Here is a 16902-nt window from a genome sequence, read left to right as displayed (position 1 = left end):
AAATTAAGAAAAACCCTTGAATGAGTAGGTGTCTCCAAACTTTTACACTCACCAGACAGTTTATTAGATACACCCATCAGCACCGGGTCAGACCCGCCTTTGCCTCCAGAACAGCCTGAATTCTTCAGGGCATGGATTGTGTAAGGTGTCGAAAACGTTTGTTGCTCAATTGGTATCAAGAGACCTAACGTGTGTCATTCTGCACACCACTGTTGTATTGCGCTTTTATTTGTCTGTTTGTGGCACGCCTGTTAGTTTGAAAGATTCTTGCCATTCTCCTTCAACCTTTCTCATCAACAAGGTGTTTTCGCCGACAGGACCGCCGCTAACTGGATATCTTTTGTTTGTTGCACCATTCTCGGAAAACCCTAGACGCTGTCGTGCATGAAAAGCCCAGGAGGGCGGGCGATTCTTAGATACGGCGTGCCTGGCATCGACGATCATACCATGCTCAAAGTCACTTAGGTCACTCATTTTGCCCATTTTAATGTTCAATCAAAACAGAAACTGAAAGCCTTGACACGTGCCTGTCTGCTTTATATAACAAGCCATGGGGTTCATGACTCTGTTGTAGTGATCCATCTTTGTGAACGAGCTGGTGTAGTTCAACATCACTGACTGGGGTCATCCTCATCCTCAATGACTCTACTATTATCATCATGCTTTCTATAGTTTAGGCCTGCTACCTAGCTAGTTGTTGTGTTATCCAGATAGCAATAATCATGCTTACTGAAACTAATACATTTGCTTGTGTTTAGCTACATTGAAACTTACTCATAGTGTTGACACAAGTAGCTAGCTAGATAACTAACGTTAGCATGCTGGTTGTGTCTCACGTAATACCCTTTGGGTTCCGATACCCTGAAAATTAGGATCAGGGAAGATTAGACCATCGAGCCCAGCTAACGTTAGCTAGATAGTTAGCTAGCGAGTAGCGACCATAGCATAGCTATTTGTCCGCTTTCGGTAGCCAGCTATTCAAGGTTAGAAAACCAGCTAGCTAGTTAGTGTGATAGCTAATCCAAAAAACCTCAACAGATTGCATGGAAATTCTATTCCGTAGATGGTAACTAGCTAACGTAAACTAACTCACTTATGTACATCGCGCTGGTCCGTACAATTGACCTTATTTTAGCGCGCAAAAAACGTAATACTTCCAGATCAACTGTAATATCAATACCATTGTAAAGCACAATTTCTCCCCTTTCCAACAAAATCAATGACGAGTCCTTCATGATGACCATCTCTGCATGATTCAAGAAGGCAATGAGCTCCGTCGAGTCTTTAAAAAAAATGGCGGGTGGGGAAGCGAAACCTATTGCGTGATAGTGAGAAGGAGAGATGTCGTGTGGGGAAACTGCTTTTTTTCACTCGATCTGTCCAACTTATCACCTTATTGCCTCTAAAATGTAAATAAAACACTATAAAGAGTTTATATAATGTGTCATTACATACCTATTTGAAGGTTTGTGTCGAATTTGAATCGGGTTTTTAGGGCGGCGCTAAAGTGATCTTCAGAAGTAAACAGCGGCTTTTGAGAGTCATGACTGCTTGCAGTGATGACGCAAAAAATGATTAGATATCCCCCCTTACCCTGTCCCTGTCCCTTTCTTGTTTTTAAACGGTGAGAGAAGTGCTACACCTGGTGGAGAGAGGCTGTAAGACAGAATGAGTTGCTTTATAGAGCCATTACCATGTCAACCAACGCTTGAATAGAAATGTAGTTCACACCCCAGATTTTGATGTCAACACAGTCGCTACAGTCCCATTAGTTTGCTTTGCAACCTCGTTTGAATGTCGTTTGAATGGTTGCGCACATTTGTACGGAATGGGGTTAGCGTACGTTAGCTAGTTAGCCTAGTTGATAGGCCTAATAAAAACTCCAGAAAAGGTAACGTTAGCTAGCTACAGTTGAGTAGCTAGCCAACACTAGGCTAGCTAGCTAACTACCTATGCAAAATTCAAAACAAATTGCATGGAAACTGACTTTCTACATCCTGTGTTAACGTTTATGTATTGTCTATGACACTTTGTTTCTTTTGCAGCAATCTCTCGTCTGGATTTTGCACACTGACCTTCTTCTCGACCCGTTCTTTGCGCACTGTCACATTTTTATTTATTTTACCTTTCTTTAACTAGGCAAGTCAGTTATTAGTTTATTACAGAGTTATGCTAGTATTTTGCTCATAAGTCATGACTTCACAAAATACTTTTCTAGGAAAATATCACACAATTGTACCCTTACTTAGCCTTAGCTGAACTATTTATGTGAGTTTTCTGCTGTTCCCTGTCTGGCTTCTGCAGTGAGAATAATGGTCTGATATGGTGGTACACAGTTTCTCACTTCTAAATATAGACTCTATTCTAAGTTTGGATATTTTGCCAAAACCAATTGTAACTCGAAGTTAGAGAGGTCTTGATAGAAATATATTTTTGTAGAAATTCTGAAATCCTATCATTACTCAATTTGTTTTCCTATATCGATACATGTCTGCCTCTCCATTAAGCTGTGTGTTACCAGCCTATATTCACTCAATAAACTTTATACAGATAGCTCCCTATGGATTATATGTAGGTGGTAACTATCCACAGGCTGACAGTTTTGATTTTATATCTAGCACATGCAACCACTCCTGTAGACAAAATGCACACAATATTAACTGCAAAAGCCAGAGGCGCAACATTCACTGGGGATGGGGACATGTTCCCCCCACATTCTGAAATTGCATTTTTGCCCCCCCACCCAGTTGTATCATTGGAATGTGACACAAAACGAGGCTACGGTGTGTTTTAGGACCATGCAGAAGCCTCCGAGCATCGGGTAGGCTGTTTGGAGTGTTTATCCGAATGGATAAAAATAATAATAAAAAATAAAAACAATTCTGTCCCCCCCACTTCTAAAACCAAAGTTGCATCCCTTGCAAAAGCAGCCGCTAGTGTAAGTACACAACAAGGGTGACTAAACAGTTTGTGAACAGTGTTTTGGCATGTCAACATATTTGCCATTGACACATTATAAATCAAACTAATATTGTATTAATAGTTGCTTCTTAGGAGAGACCAGAATGGAGTCTATGAGCTTTGACTCTAGTTTTACTCTAGTAAACTATCAATTTATTGAACCATGGCCAGACAATACTGTTGGACTCTAGCATCTGTCAGCTACCAACACATGAGAATCATGTTCCTTGCCCTTTACTCCTACAAAACATGCCTGCCTGCATCCCATCTGCCTGTTCCACTTTTATCCTCACAACATGAGCCCAGACCATGAGGGAAGAGAGGAATGGACTATTTTCTCCTTGGAAGTACCAATTTGAAGGTCACAGAGGCTTTCTCCAATTCTGTATATAGTCCCTGTTTGTGGGCTAAATGAGTGCTGGCCCACGCCAGCTTTTAGAGCCCATTATCCGAAGGGAGAGGGGAGGGAATAGGGCTTCCCGCTGCTGTCTACCAGCCCTGGCTTCTCTCTGGCAGAGAATGAAGAATACCTTCTCAGTGGCAAAAAAAACCTTGCCTGCTTTATGCGTCATTGACATGCAGAGTTACATCCAGCACAGAAACCGTTATTCCCTGCAACATTATTAATTCAGAAAGTCAGTTCCCGGCTTTAAATCAGGATTCCAAAACAATGTGCCAACTATCGAAGGGGAAACATGATTGAGATGTAGCACTGACAGGGTCATAAGAATCATCCCAATTTGCATTAATCAGCTCTGAGTCCACCAAATACTGAGATTTACGAAAATGATTGAGTCCACATCTCTGTACCGAATCCTCCAGTAAGAGCTATCGGTGCCCACCTAGGAGAAGTCATGGCTGCCTGGTTTGATCTCTGGGTGAAATGAGGCAGGGGCCATATGAGTTCACAGCAACATGACACAGTGAAGTCCCAAATCAGAACAGATGCATGGTCTCCTCTCCTTTATACAACAGGAAAAAGAGAATGTTCCAGAAAATCCCAACCCAACTAAGCAAAGAGGATGTACTCTGGCAGTGTATGGTGAATACATTATGACTATTAGCTAACTAACTACATATGCCAGGCTGTCCCAAGAGTCCAGGATATTTAAAAGAATCCCAACATACATAGATAGTTGTTTTATTATGTAGCTTCCAGTTCAGTGAAATCCGATGATGAAATACAAATTTTGAGGTCCGTTTTCCCAATACCATTACGGGACAGATTCCATCCTCGCGGAAGCTTGGTGTTACGTTCCCCAGTTTCTGTGTTGTTTTGGGTTTGTATGTGTGTATTTCAGGAAATGGCTTCAAGTCCAAAGCAGCTGATTGGTCGGCCCCATTGCAGATTGGCACTCTGACCCCGCCCTCTCGTCAAGGGATACAGCTGTCTTCAATTACAAACTCCTTCTGCAGCTGGATAAAAGCCAGTGTTCTTTTGTCAGGAGAAGAGAGAGCTTCTTTCTTGTCCTGTGTTTTGGTGTGGGTCTGTATAATTTGTTGTAAAGTATTTTGTAGCTGGTCCTGCAGAGGTATGTTTATGTCAAAAGGACTGTTTTTGATTATTGAAAATGCTCACTTTACATTAGTAACTATTCTGTTTTTGTTCCCGAAGGGGAAGGTACCTTGGGAGTGTTTAGGCAAGAGGCCTGCAGGCATACATATACCTGTAGAATTTACCTTGTCTATGTACACTAGGTAAGACCTGGGCGGACCACCCCCTGTATTTTGGTTAGCGTGCCAGGTGTTGTTAATAAGTAGGTAAGGTAGGAGAGGGGCTCTAACTTTTACTTGCTTTGCTTTGGTTCCGTCCAGCCCCTTTTCCCCAAATTGTGAAGGAAGAATAAATTCCCTGTAAACGGTAATATTCTCTGCCTCTGTCATCCTTATCCGCACCTACAGTCACATACCTCTTTCACTCCACGGGGAGTTGAGTGTAGCAGTGTGTTGCGTTCCCTCCAAGAGGCATGCGTAACACTTGGCAAAGCCACTTTTAATCGAGCCTGGTCACACCTGACGCAGATAACCAAGGTGACTATGTAGTGTGTATGTATGTTTTTATTAATTCAATTCATAAGATTCATACAATACATGTATAGTTATCTTTTTAAAGGCCCACTGGTAATCTGATTTTAAAAAACAAATGACTATTACATAGTAAATCTGCTGAACAATACATCATACATATAGTGACAAATTATTGATACAGATTCATGGATGTAAAGGAGAGTTCAGAAATGTCCGCTGCTGCTTTTTTCCATGTGTCCCGAGTGGACACCTTGGCGCTGTGGATCCTGGCCGTGGAGAGAACCAAAAGTACAATTTCCTTATGTGAGCAGCCATTGTTGCAATGGTAACTGATGAGATGGAATCCACCTTTGTACAAATAATTGTCTTAGCAGCTGTGGTTCCTGCCAACCACACACTCTGTTCACGCAAATCAGAGTCATCAAAAAACATCACTATTGGATCTAATGGCAATATTTTATTTATAAGTACAGAGATTACATTGGTGGAAAGTCAACAGAATTCAACCACCCCCGGGCATTTCCACAGCACATGCTGAAAGTACCAAGGTCCCCTGTGGTGCAGAACTCACTTAATAGTGATGGACTAATACCCATGTGATGTCTTTTTTGAGGTGTTAGATTTTCAACAAAAAAAAGTTAATAAATGGATTGGGGTTTCTAGACTATGTAGTATTTCTGACATCCAGTGTGAGGGAATATCAAAGTCCCTATTCCCAGCTCCCAGGCACATGCACAGATAGGGCTCTACCTGTGTAGAGCACATGCCCCTTTCCCCTTCCAGTCTCTGAAGTGCCCTTTACGGTTGTGGTATAATTGAAACCACTGCCCACAAGTTGTCATTAAATTCTCATCTATGCTTCAGAACCAAAAAGTACCGCGCCTTGATTGTTGACCAGTCATCAGCATTGGTGCCCAAAGGTGGTCGTTCATATCCAGATGACCAGAAATAACTTATTTAATTTATTTCCTCCAGTTTTGCCTGGCAAAAACAGATTAGGTCTATGTTTATCATCCATATAAAATACAGTTTATCAATTTACTTCTGACTCATCTTTGCCAGAACTACAGGCTACCTAGCGATTTGATATATATATATATTTTTCAAATTTCAGATAGGCCTGTTTGGGTGGCTATTGGCTATATAAGTATGTCTAAAGGTAAGCAGCTGCAACTGTAACATCACACTGCCTTTAATATTACGGGATGACGATTTAACATGTTCTAGAGGATTTATTACGATATTTGTGCGGAAGAACAATGCTACCCGGCTGGCAACGAGCACTCTGCAGGAAGGCTGCCCTCCAAAGTGATGGTGCGGTGCAGACAGAACATTCTTTCCATTCAATCCTACAACCTCTGCTACAATTAGGCCATATGATTCTGCTTCCTCTGGACTCCAGAGTTGTGATGTGATATATCCCTAGTTGATATTGGCTGCTAACGTGAATGTCTTTCAGGTGAAAAACGCAGTTTATTTCTGTTGCTTATCACCATTTATGGCTGTAATGACATGATACATTTGCGCAGTGATTGTGCACGTATGTTAGCTTGTGCACAGGTGCAAGTTTGTTACCACTCCTTTTTGGGGGTTGCGGGTCAAAAAGTTTGAAAACCACTGGGATACATGATCATGGCAACAAATGGAGTTGGTTGGATATACAGTAGTAATGGTAGACTAATCTTCAGAACAGAGCTACCCAGTTGGCTAATCTTCCGAACAGGGCTACCCAGTTGGCTAATCTTCCGAACAGGGCTACCCAGTTGGCTAATCTTCAGAACAGGGCTACCTGGCTGGCATATCTTCAGAACAGGGCTACCTAGCTGGCTAATCTTTTATTTGGACTGAAATTGTGTGTCCTCTTCTTGTAATAATTGCTCAGTCTGTGACTGCTGTTGCAGGAAAAACATTTTGAGGTGCCCTTTTTTTTGTTGGAGCACATAAGTTCTGTGCACGGCCCTACCAGCTCCATTTAGAGTGCATGAGAAGCCTGGTATCTTGTTGTGGTCTCTGACTCATGTAGCTCAGCTGCTATTGACTTGGAAATGTCTCCCAGGAAGGCACAGGTCAAATTGTACATGAGACTCCTGACCACTACCCTGGCCTCTCAACCATGGACCTGCCCCTGAGGATCAACAGCCCTCAGCTCCTCTCTCTCTGACACTGCCAGGGATAAACAGAGATTCATAACACCATACTGAGGAGGAACTATGAATGTAAAGAAGACGATAAAGTATGTTAAAATGTATGGAGGTTTTCCACATGCTTCAATGAAGTTGTAACACTGTTCTTTGTAAGCATTATGGTGAGGATTTTGTTTTAAATGTCCATTGCAGAGTTTGAATAAAATGGCTATGACTAAAAGGTTAAGAGATGGCTCAGTTAAGAGACAGAATTCTGTGCCCCGGCTGTAACCCACTACTCTTTGGATAGCAGGCATTGCCTCTAAGGTTTGAGGTTGCCTCCTGTCTCCTGGACGGCTGAAGCAGGAATTCCCTCATGGATCTAACCTCCTCTTACTTGGCCTGCGGTATAAGACTTACTGCCACATGAGCTTTAGTTATGGATCACTTCTGGGTTGGAAAAGCCCTACTGCAGCCAGCATACACTGGCCTGTTCTGTCAATGTTATTGAGTCAGGGTGGTAAATGTCTTCTTCCTCCTTTTGGCCCAGCAGCACTCAATTCCCTCTCTAAGTGCCATGTCAATGAAAGCCTTTGCGCTGAATGCCCACCCAAAAAAAGAACAAATGGTTTTGTTCGCCCAAGGCTTTTGTGTCTAGGAGGATGCCACTCAGCAGGCTGGGAAGTTCCAGGCCACAGTCTTTTTATCTTGCTTCTGCCCCTGGCATTGACACACGTTTGTTTATATGGGCAATATCAAATATACTCTGACTTATACAGTGTCCCACCAAAAGAAATTGGATAAATAGAACGGCCGTCCCCATTCAAGACATTGATGGCATAATGGGTGGACTGGCAGCCATTTTGAATGTACCCATGAGCTTACCAGTCAAATTGCCAGGGTTAGCGTTTCCAAGCCTGTTCTATTCATTCATTTCTGTGGTCCCAACCAGACTGATGGTAATGCAAGGCATTTCTGTAATATGTCTGCCTGTTGAGACATTTAATAAACATATAATGACTACAAATCAAGTGTATCTCTTTGTGTTCTTCAACTTGCCACTTTCTCACACATTCTTGAAATATCTTTGTGATTGTATGTAAATCAGAACGAAGTCAAAACGCAAACAAAATATTGGAGGGGTAGCTCCTTTCGTGTTCATTTTATTTTCTGGAGTATGCTGTGCTACCAAATTTAGAATTCTCTTTATTCACTTTACCATGTGTGTGGCTGAATGCTGGAGAAATGGACATGAGCAGCATGCAGATCTCCCTTGCTGAGTTGAAACAGTATGGGAGAGGTTATCTGTCTTACTCTACTGTTTCAACAGAAATGTAATAGTTATCCGTCAGTTCTCCTAATGGCGTGTCAACGAGCACAAACAGGCTGAAACGTGAAATACAGGGGGATGCTATGGGGCCAAAAACACTGGTGCAGGTGCCAAAGTACTTAGCCATATTGGGGCTGTATTTTACAGGGCAGCTGAACTCAAAAAACTACTTATTGGGTTGAAAATGGCCTACGCGGCATCAATATTAGTCAGAAACATTGATTCTAGATAACAGCAAGATGAAGCCTACAGAGATGGTCGCCTCGCTTCGAGTGCTTAGGAAACTATGCTGTATTTGTTTTTTTATGTGTTATTTCTTACATTGTCAGACTAGAAAATCCTAAGTGTTATTATATACAGCCGGGAAGAAATATTGCAACTATTGGATATAAGAGCGACGTCAACTTACCAACATTACGACCAGGAATACGACTTTACCGAAGCTGATCCTTTGTTTGGACTACCACCCAGGACAGTGGATCTAATCACAGAAACCGACCTAAAACAACGTCGCCGCAGCAGAGGCAGACGGAGCGGCCTCCTGGTCAGGCTCCGTAGGCATGCACACCGCCCACCTCTTCCGAGGATACTACTCGCCATTGTCCAGTCTCTTGACGACAAGATAGATGAAATTAGAGCAAGGGTTGCCTTCCAGAGAGACATCAGAGATTGTAACATTCTCTGTTTCACAGAAACATGGCTCTCTCAGGATACGTTGTCGGTCGGTTCAGCCACCGGGCTTCTTCATGCGTCGCGCCGACAGAGATTAACACCTCTCTGGAAAGAAGAGGGCGGGGGTGTTTCTTTCATGATTAACGACTCATGGTGTAATCATAACAACATACAGGAACTCAAGTCCTTCTCACCCGACCTAGAATTCCTTACAATCAAATGCCGGCCATATCATCTCCCAAGAGAATTCTCATCAGTTATCGTCACAGCTGTGTATATACCCTCTCAAGCAGACACCACGACAGCCCTCAAGGAACTTCACTGGACTATGTAATCTGGAAACCATATATCCTGAGGATGCATTTATTGTAGCTGCGGTTTTAACAAAGCAAATTTGAGAACAAGGCTACCTAAATTCTATCAACATATTGATTGCAGCACTCACGCAGGCAATACACTCGATCACTGCTACTCTAACTTCCACGATGCATACAAGGACCTCCCTCGCCCTCCCTTCGGCAAATTCGACCACGACACCATCTTGCTCCTACAGTCTTATAGGCAGAAACTCAAACAGGATTTACCAGTGACTAGAACCATTCAACGCTTCAAGATTGTTTTGATCACACGGAATAGGAAATGTTCCGGACAGCCTCATATAACAACATTGATCTATACGCTGACTCGGTGAGTGAGTTTATAAGGCAGTGCATTGGAGATGTTGTACCCACCGTGACTATTAAAACCTATACTAACCAGAAACCGTGGATGGATGGCGGCATTCGCGCAAAACTGAAAGTGTAACCATCGCATTTAACCATGGAAAGAGGACTGGGAATATGGCCGAATATAAACAGTGTAGTTATTCCCTCCGCAAGGCAATCAAACAAGCGAACTGTCGGTATAGGGACAAAGTGGAGTCGCAATTCCACGGCTCAGACACGAAACGTATGTGGCAGGGTCTACAGGAAATCACAGACTACAAAAAGAAACCCAGCCACGTCACAGACACTGACATCTCGCTTCCAGACAAACTAACCACCTTCTTTGCCCACTTTGAGGATAATACAGTGCCACTGTCACGGCCCGCTAACAAGGACTGCGCCCCCTTTCCTTCTCCATGGCCGACGTGAGTAAGAAATTTAAACTTGTTAACCCTCGCAAGGCTGCTGGCCCAGACGGCATCCCTAGTCGCGTCCTTTGAGCATGTGCAGCCCAGCTGGCTGGTGTGTTTACGGACATATTCAATCGCTCCCTATACCAGTCTGCTGTCCCCACATGCTTCAAGATGGCCACCATTGTTCCTCTACCCAAAAGGCAAAGATAAATTAACTAAATGACTACCGCCCCGTAGCACTCATTTCTGTCATCATGAAGTGCTTTGAGAGACTAGTCAAGGATCATATCACCTCCACTTTACCTGCCACCCCAGACCCGCTTCAATTTGCAATCGCCATTACACTGCCCTATCCCATCTGGGCAAGAGGAATACCTATGTAAGAATGCTTGTCATTGACTACAGCTGAGCATCCAACACCATAGTACCCTCCAAGCTCATCATTAAGATGGAGGTCCTGTGTCTCAACCCCATCCTGTGCAATTGGGTCCTGGACTTTCTGACGGGCCGCCCCTAGGTGATGAAGGTAGGAAACAACATCTCCACTTCGCTGCCCCTCAACACTGGGGCCCCACAAGGGTGCGTGCTCAGCCCACACCTGTACTCTCTGTTCACCCATGAATGCGTGGCCATGCACGCCTCTAACTCAATCATCAAGTTTCATTTAAAAAAGTAAACAATTTGCAGACAACACAACAGTAGTGGGCTTGATTACCAACAGAGGTGAGGGCACTCGGAGTGTGGTGTCAGGAAAACAACCTCTCACTCAACGTCAACAAAACAAAGGAAATGATAGTGGAATTCAGGTAACAGCAGAGGAAGCCCCCCCCCCCCCCCCTATCCACATCGATGGGACAGTAGTGGAGAAGGTGGAAAGTTATATGTTCCTTGGCGTCCACATCACAGACAAACTGAAATGGTCCACGCACACAGACAGTGTGGTGAAGAAGGAGCAACAGCGCCTCCTCAACCTCAGGAGGCTGAAGAAATTTGGCTTGTCCCCTAAAACCCTGACAAACTTTAACAGATGCACAATCGAGAGCATCCTGTCGGGTTGTATCACCGCCTAGTAGGGCAACTGCACCGCCCTCAACCGCAAGGCTCTCCAGAGGGTGGTGCAGTCTGCACAACGAACACCGGGGGTAAACTACCTGCCCTCCAAGACACCTACAGCACCCGATGTCACAGGAAGGCCAAAAAGATCATCAAGGACAACAACCACCCGAGCCACTGTCTGTTCACCCCATTACCATCCAGAATGCGAGGTCAGTACAGATGCATCAAAGCTGGGACGAGAGACTGAAAAACAGCTTCTCTCTCAAGGCCATCAGACTGCTAAACAGCAAACACTAACTCAGAGATTGGCTGCTGCCTACATAGACACATATCATTGGCCACTTCAATAAATGGATCACTAGTCACTTTAAACAATGCCACTTTAATATTGTTAACATATCTTATATTACTCATCTCATACTGTATGTATATACCGTACCTTATGCCATCTATTGCACCTTGCCTATGCCGCTCGGCCATCACTCATCCATATATTTATATGTACATATTCTTATTCCATCCCTTTAGATTTGTGTGTATTAGGTAGTTGTTGGGGAATTGTTAGATTACTTGTTAGATATTACTGCACTGTTGGAACTAGAAGCAAAAGCATTTCGCTACACTCGCATTAACATCTGCTAACCATGTGCATGAGACCAATAAAAGTTGATTTGATTTAGTGTAGCAATTGACCACAAAGTGTAAATAGCATCATTTTGGTCATAAAGTCAGTATCTTCCGAAACAGAGACATGCAAGATTTAGAGAAGCTGTTACATTCCTAGATTCCTTGGATATTTTAGGGTTGGATTTTGATTTCAATCATGCCCACTTGTCCTCTAACACGGGATGGTAATGCCTAGGGAGAATTGTCATGCACAGAGAAACAGCTGTGCTGATTACGCTCTATCCAATCATAGCAGCAGAAACTCCAGACAGTGAGACAGACCTGTCCAGCCTCAAACCAGTTTACATTAGACAACACGTCGCCAATGTTATGTTGAAAGAACACTTGGCCCCCTTAGCCATTTATGGAATGGTCACTTGCTGATATGTTGGATAGTGATCACTCCAGTCTATCTGTTTTGGCCAAAATGAGAACTGAGACAACTTGCATCCCATCCCACTTGTCAATATTACAAAATTGAGGAATATTGAACAAAACACCTTAGCTAGATGTAAAATTGCAAAATGAATTACAGATTTCTTGATGTATCTTTATTAGATTAATGCTGACTATTTTGAGGAAGTGGTGGTGTTGTTGCTATGGTGACTCAAGAGAAACAAACAACAACAATAACTGACAGGGTACAAGATAACAAAGTCATTGCTGGTTCAAATCCCAGAGCCGACTAGTTGAAAAATCTGTCATTGTACCCTTGAGCAATGCACTTAAAGCTAACTGCTCCTGTAAGTTCCTCTGAATAAGAGTGTTTGCTAAATAACTAAAAACTCCCACACCCCCAAGATGCTAATCTTATTTTTTTTATGAGTAGCAGAAAAGCCTCAGGCCAAATCGATGAGTTCAGCCGCACTTAAGCAAAAGGACAAGTCATCACGTTCGTACTTGCCAGTAATGAGAATGTTCCCTGCTGAACAGACCTCTATTTCTGGTCATTTCGACAGTCATGTCGGGTAGATCTTTATCTTCATTCAACCAAAGTACATTGCTCCCTTCTTCTTTGCCAGCTGTAGGATTGCCTGCTTGGCCAGATACCGCTACATCCTTACAATCATCACAAAGGATTTGTCATCACATTCACTTGATTTGTCATCACATCCATTTGATTTCGGTCCGATTCAGTATGTGTTCTCTACAGCCGGGTCACAGGGGAGTTCCTCAGCCAAAAAAATTAAATTACAAAAAGATTCTCCCATGCTCATCGGGTAGGCTTGTCTACCGAACAATGTAGATATAATAATAGCTTATCCCCATGTAGCAATGGTGACCTTTCTCAAAGTCCTTTGAAAAGCTATTTATGTAGGGGAGAGTGGGGTAACTCCTGCTCTCACCTACCCGCCAGGGGCTCAATCTACCAAACATCGGCTGGAGTGGACCTGGAAAATATTCAACACATACTTTCCATCTGACATTAATTCCACAAACAAAAGTAATCAAGCTTTGACATCAGTTCTATTTATTTTAGTTTCTTTCTCAGGTAGTTTTCAGCTGAATGTGCCATTTAGATATAATTGGATGCATCTGAATCATAAAAAGAGAGAAACCTAGACGGTGATGGTTGCTATAATGACAATCACAGATGATGTGTTTATGAGATTGAATGAAATATGGTGACCTTTGGGTTATTGTATTTTATGGAAATTCAAAACTTAGCAGCAAAAAAAGCATTTAAAGTAATTTAAAGTTGGAGCTATTTATAGACCACCCGGTATGTTCCACCTTGATCACTATTGAAACAACATGCCACATCTACTTCAATAACCCTCCTATCTGAGGGGTAGCAGTCAGTCAGACCCCCGTTGATTCCAGGAATGAAAGAAAATGAGTATCCTTCTCCTCCTGACATCACAGTGACATGCACACACTCTGATCTTGGTGTTCACCAAAGGAGAGAAGACATTCTCAAAGAACAGGCCCCGAGAAATAAGGCTCTGTAACCAAGCACTCTCTCTTGTTTTAGTTATCTGAATGTTCCTCTGTACTGGGGTCTCAGCTACAGATACAGCTGGAATAAGAATAAGAGAGAGGGCTGGAGAAAGCAACTGTTTCTGCTTTTCTGAATAGTGGCACACAATATTGTCTTCATTAGGCTTTAATGGGTGAGGTAGGATGACTGTTCTGAAGTGTGTGTGTGTGTGTGTGTGTGTGTGTGTGTGTGTGTGTGTGTGTGTGTGTGTGTGTGTGTGTGTGTGTGTGTGTGTGTGTGTGTGTGTGTGTGTGTGTGTGTGTGTGTGTGTGTGTGTGTGTGTGTGTGTTTCTGCATCTGCACTTGTGCGTGTGTGTATATGTGTCAGCGTTCATTTTTTTCAGCTATTTTAGATTTAGTCTTAGTCCTAGTCTTTCTGACTAAAATAGCATTTAGTCTTAGTCCCAAATTAGTAATTTCATCATTCTTAGTTATGACTTGTTTAAGTTTTAGTCACAGTCATTTTAGTCAGTGCATTTTTCCCCATGAAATAATAAACTTTTGCTTTTAAATTCCATCATGTGCACAATCAGATAGCCTTGTCCAACTAGGCCTACTATCCCCTCGTATAGCTGTCACGTTGCTATTGTGGCAGATTGTAACCAATGCCAGCCATGATTTACTATATACAGTTGAAGTCGGAAGTTTACATACACTTAGGCTGGAGTCATTAAAACTCGTTTTTCAACCACTCCACAATTTTCTTGTCAACAAACTATAGTTTTGGAAAGTCGGTTAGGATATCTACTTTGTGCATGACACAAGCAATTTTTCCAACAATTGTTTACAGACAGATTATTTCACTTATAATTCACTGTATCACAATTCCAGTTGGTCAGAAGTTTACATAAACTAAGTTGATTGTGCCTTTAAACAGCTTGGAAAATCCCAGAAAATGATGTCACGGCTTTAGAAGCTTCTGATAGGCTAATTGACATCATTTGAGTCAATTGGAGGTGTACCTGTGGATGTATTTCAAGGCCTACCTTCAAACTCAGTGCCTCTTTGCTTGACATCATGGGAAAATCAAAAGAAATCAGCCAAGACTTCAGGTTCACCCTTGGTTCATCCTTGGGAGCAATCAGGTTTAGCCTTGGGAGAAATTTCCAAATGCCTGAAGGTACCACTTTCATCTGTACAAACAATAGTACGCAAGTATAAACACCATGGGACCACGCAGCCGTCACAACACTCGGGAAGGAGGCGCGTTCTGTCTCCTAGAGATGAACATACTTTGGTGCGAAAAGTGCAAATCAATCCCAAAACAACAGCAAAGGACCTTGTGAAGATGCTGGAGGAAACAGGTACAAAATTATCTTTATCCACAGTAAAACGAGTCCTATATTAACATAACCTGAAAGGCCGCTCAGCAAGGAAGAAGCCACTGCTCCAAAACCACCATAAAAAAGCCAGACTACGGTTTTCAACTGCACATGGGGACAAAGATCGTACTTTTTGGAGAAATGTCCTCTGGTCTGATGAAACAAAAATAGAACTGTTTGGCCATAATGACCATTGTTATGTTTGGAGGAAAAAGGGGGAGGCTTGCAAGCCGAAGAACACCATCCCAACCACAGGGGTGGCAGCATCATGTTGTGGGGGTGCTTTGCTGCAGGAGGGACTGGTGCACTTCACAAAATAGATGACATCATGAGGTAGGAAAATTATGTGGATACATTGAAGCAACATCTCAAGACATCAGTCAGGAAGTTGAAACTTCGTCGCAAATGGGTCTTCCAAATGGACAATGACCCCAAGCATACTTCCAAAGTTGTGGCAAAATGGCTTAAGGACAACATAGTCAAGGTATTGGAGTGGCCATCACAAAGCCCTGACCTCAGTTCTATAGAAAATTTGTGGGCAAAACTGATAAAGCGTGTGCGAGCAAGGAGTCCTACAAACCTGACTCAGTTACACCAGCTCTATCAAGAGGAACGGGCCAAAATTCACCCAACTTATTGTGGGTGTCACGACTTCCACCGAAGGTGGCTCCTCTACCTGTTCGTGCGGCGGTCGTCGTCGCTGGCCTACTAGCTGCCACCGATCCATTTTTCCTTTTTGTTTGTGTCTGTCTGTATTGTTTACACCTGTGTCTTATTAGTTGATTTCGGTGGGTATATTTACCTCCGCTGCCTGTTAGTCTTTGTGTGGGATTGTTTTTCTGTGGTTACTTTAGTAGGGGTGCCTGTCTGCACCACAGGGTTTCTTTTCTCTCGGCAGTTGTGTCCTTTGGTATGTGAGTTTAGGAGTAGAGGTTTCTCCTCCGTGTGTAGCGCTTTATTCCCTGTGTGTGTGGCAACCTCATTTGGGCGTTTTTCAGTCCCATGTTTGTAGTTGAGTTGGGACTGCTCAATAAACATTATTTGCCACTGGGATTTCTTTGCTCTCCTGCTCCTGATTCCTGCATCTCCCTCCATTAGGAGGCACGTAACAGTGGGAAGCTTGGGGAAGGCTACCCAAAACGTTTGACACAAGTTAAACAATTTGAAGGCAATGCTACCGAATACTAATTGAGTGTATGTAAACTTCTAACCCACTGGTAATGTGATGAAAGAAATAAAAGCTGAAATAAATCATTCTCTCTACTATTATTCTGACATTTCACATTCTTAAAATAAAGTGGTGATCCTAATTGACCTAAGACAGGTAATTGTTACCAGGATTAAATGTCAGGAATTGTGAAAAACTGAGTTTAAATGTATTTTGCTAAGATGTATGTAAACTTCCGACTTCAACTGTAGGCTACAAAGCCTTGGCTATAGGTTAAACGATTTAGGCATGCAGCATTTTCTTCCCATCCTAACCTTAGGATGGGGGTAAATTACAGTGATTCCCTTAAAAAAGGGGAGAATCCGAACTTTCCAACAATTCCAGCAATACTAGAGCACTCCTTATATTCAGCAAATAGTATTAATATTTCCAATCTGGAAAAAACAACCGCACTCGCATTTGCAGACTGTGAGAGCGG

The sequence above is a fragment of the Salvelinus namaycush genome, chromosome 17 (genome assembly GCF_016432855.1).
Source record: "Salvelinus namaycush isolate Seneca chromosome 17, SaNama_1.0, whole genome shotgun sequence".
In the NCBI taxonomy this organism is placed as follows: domain Eukaryota; kingdom Metazoa; phylum Chordata; class Actinopteri; order Salmoniformes; family Salmonidae; genus Salvelinus; species Salvelinus namaycush.
The sequence above is the reverse complement of the archived record's forward strand: the minus strand, read 5'-3'. Positions refer to the sequence as shown.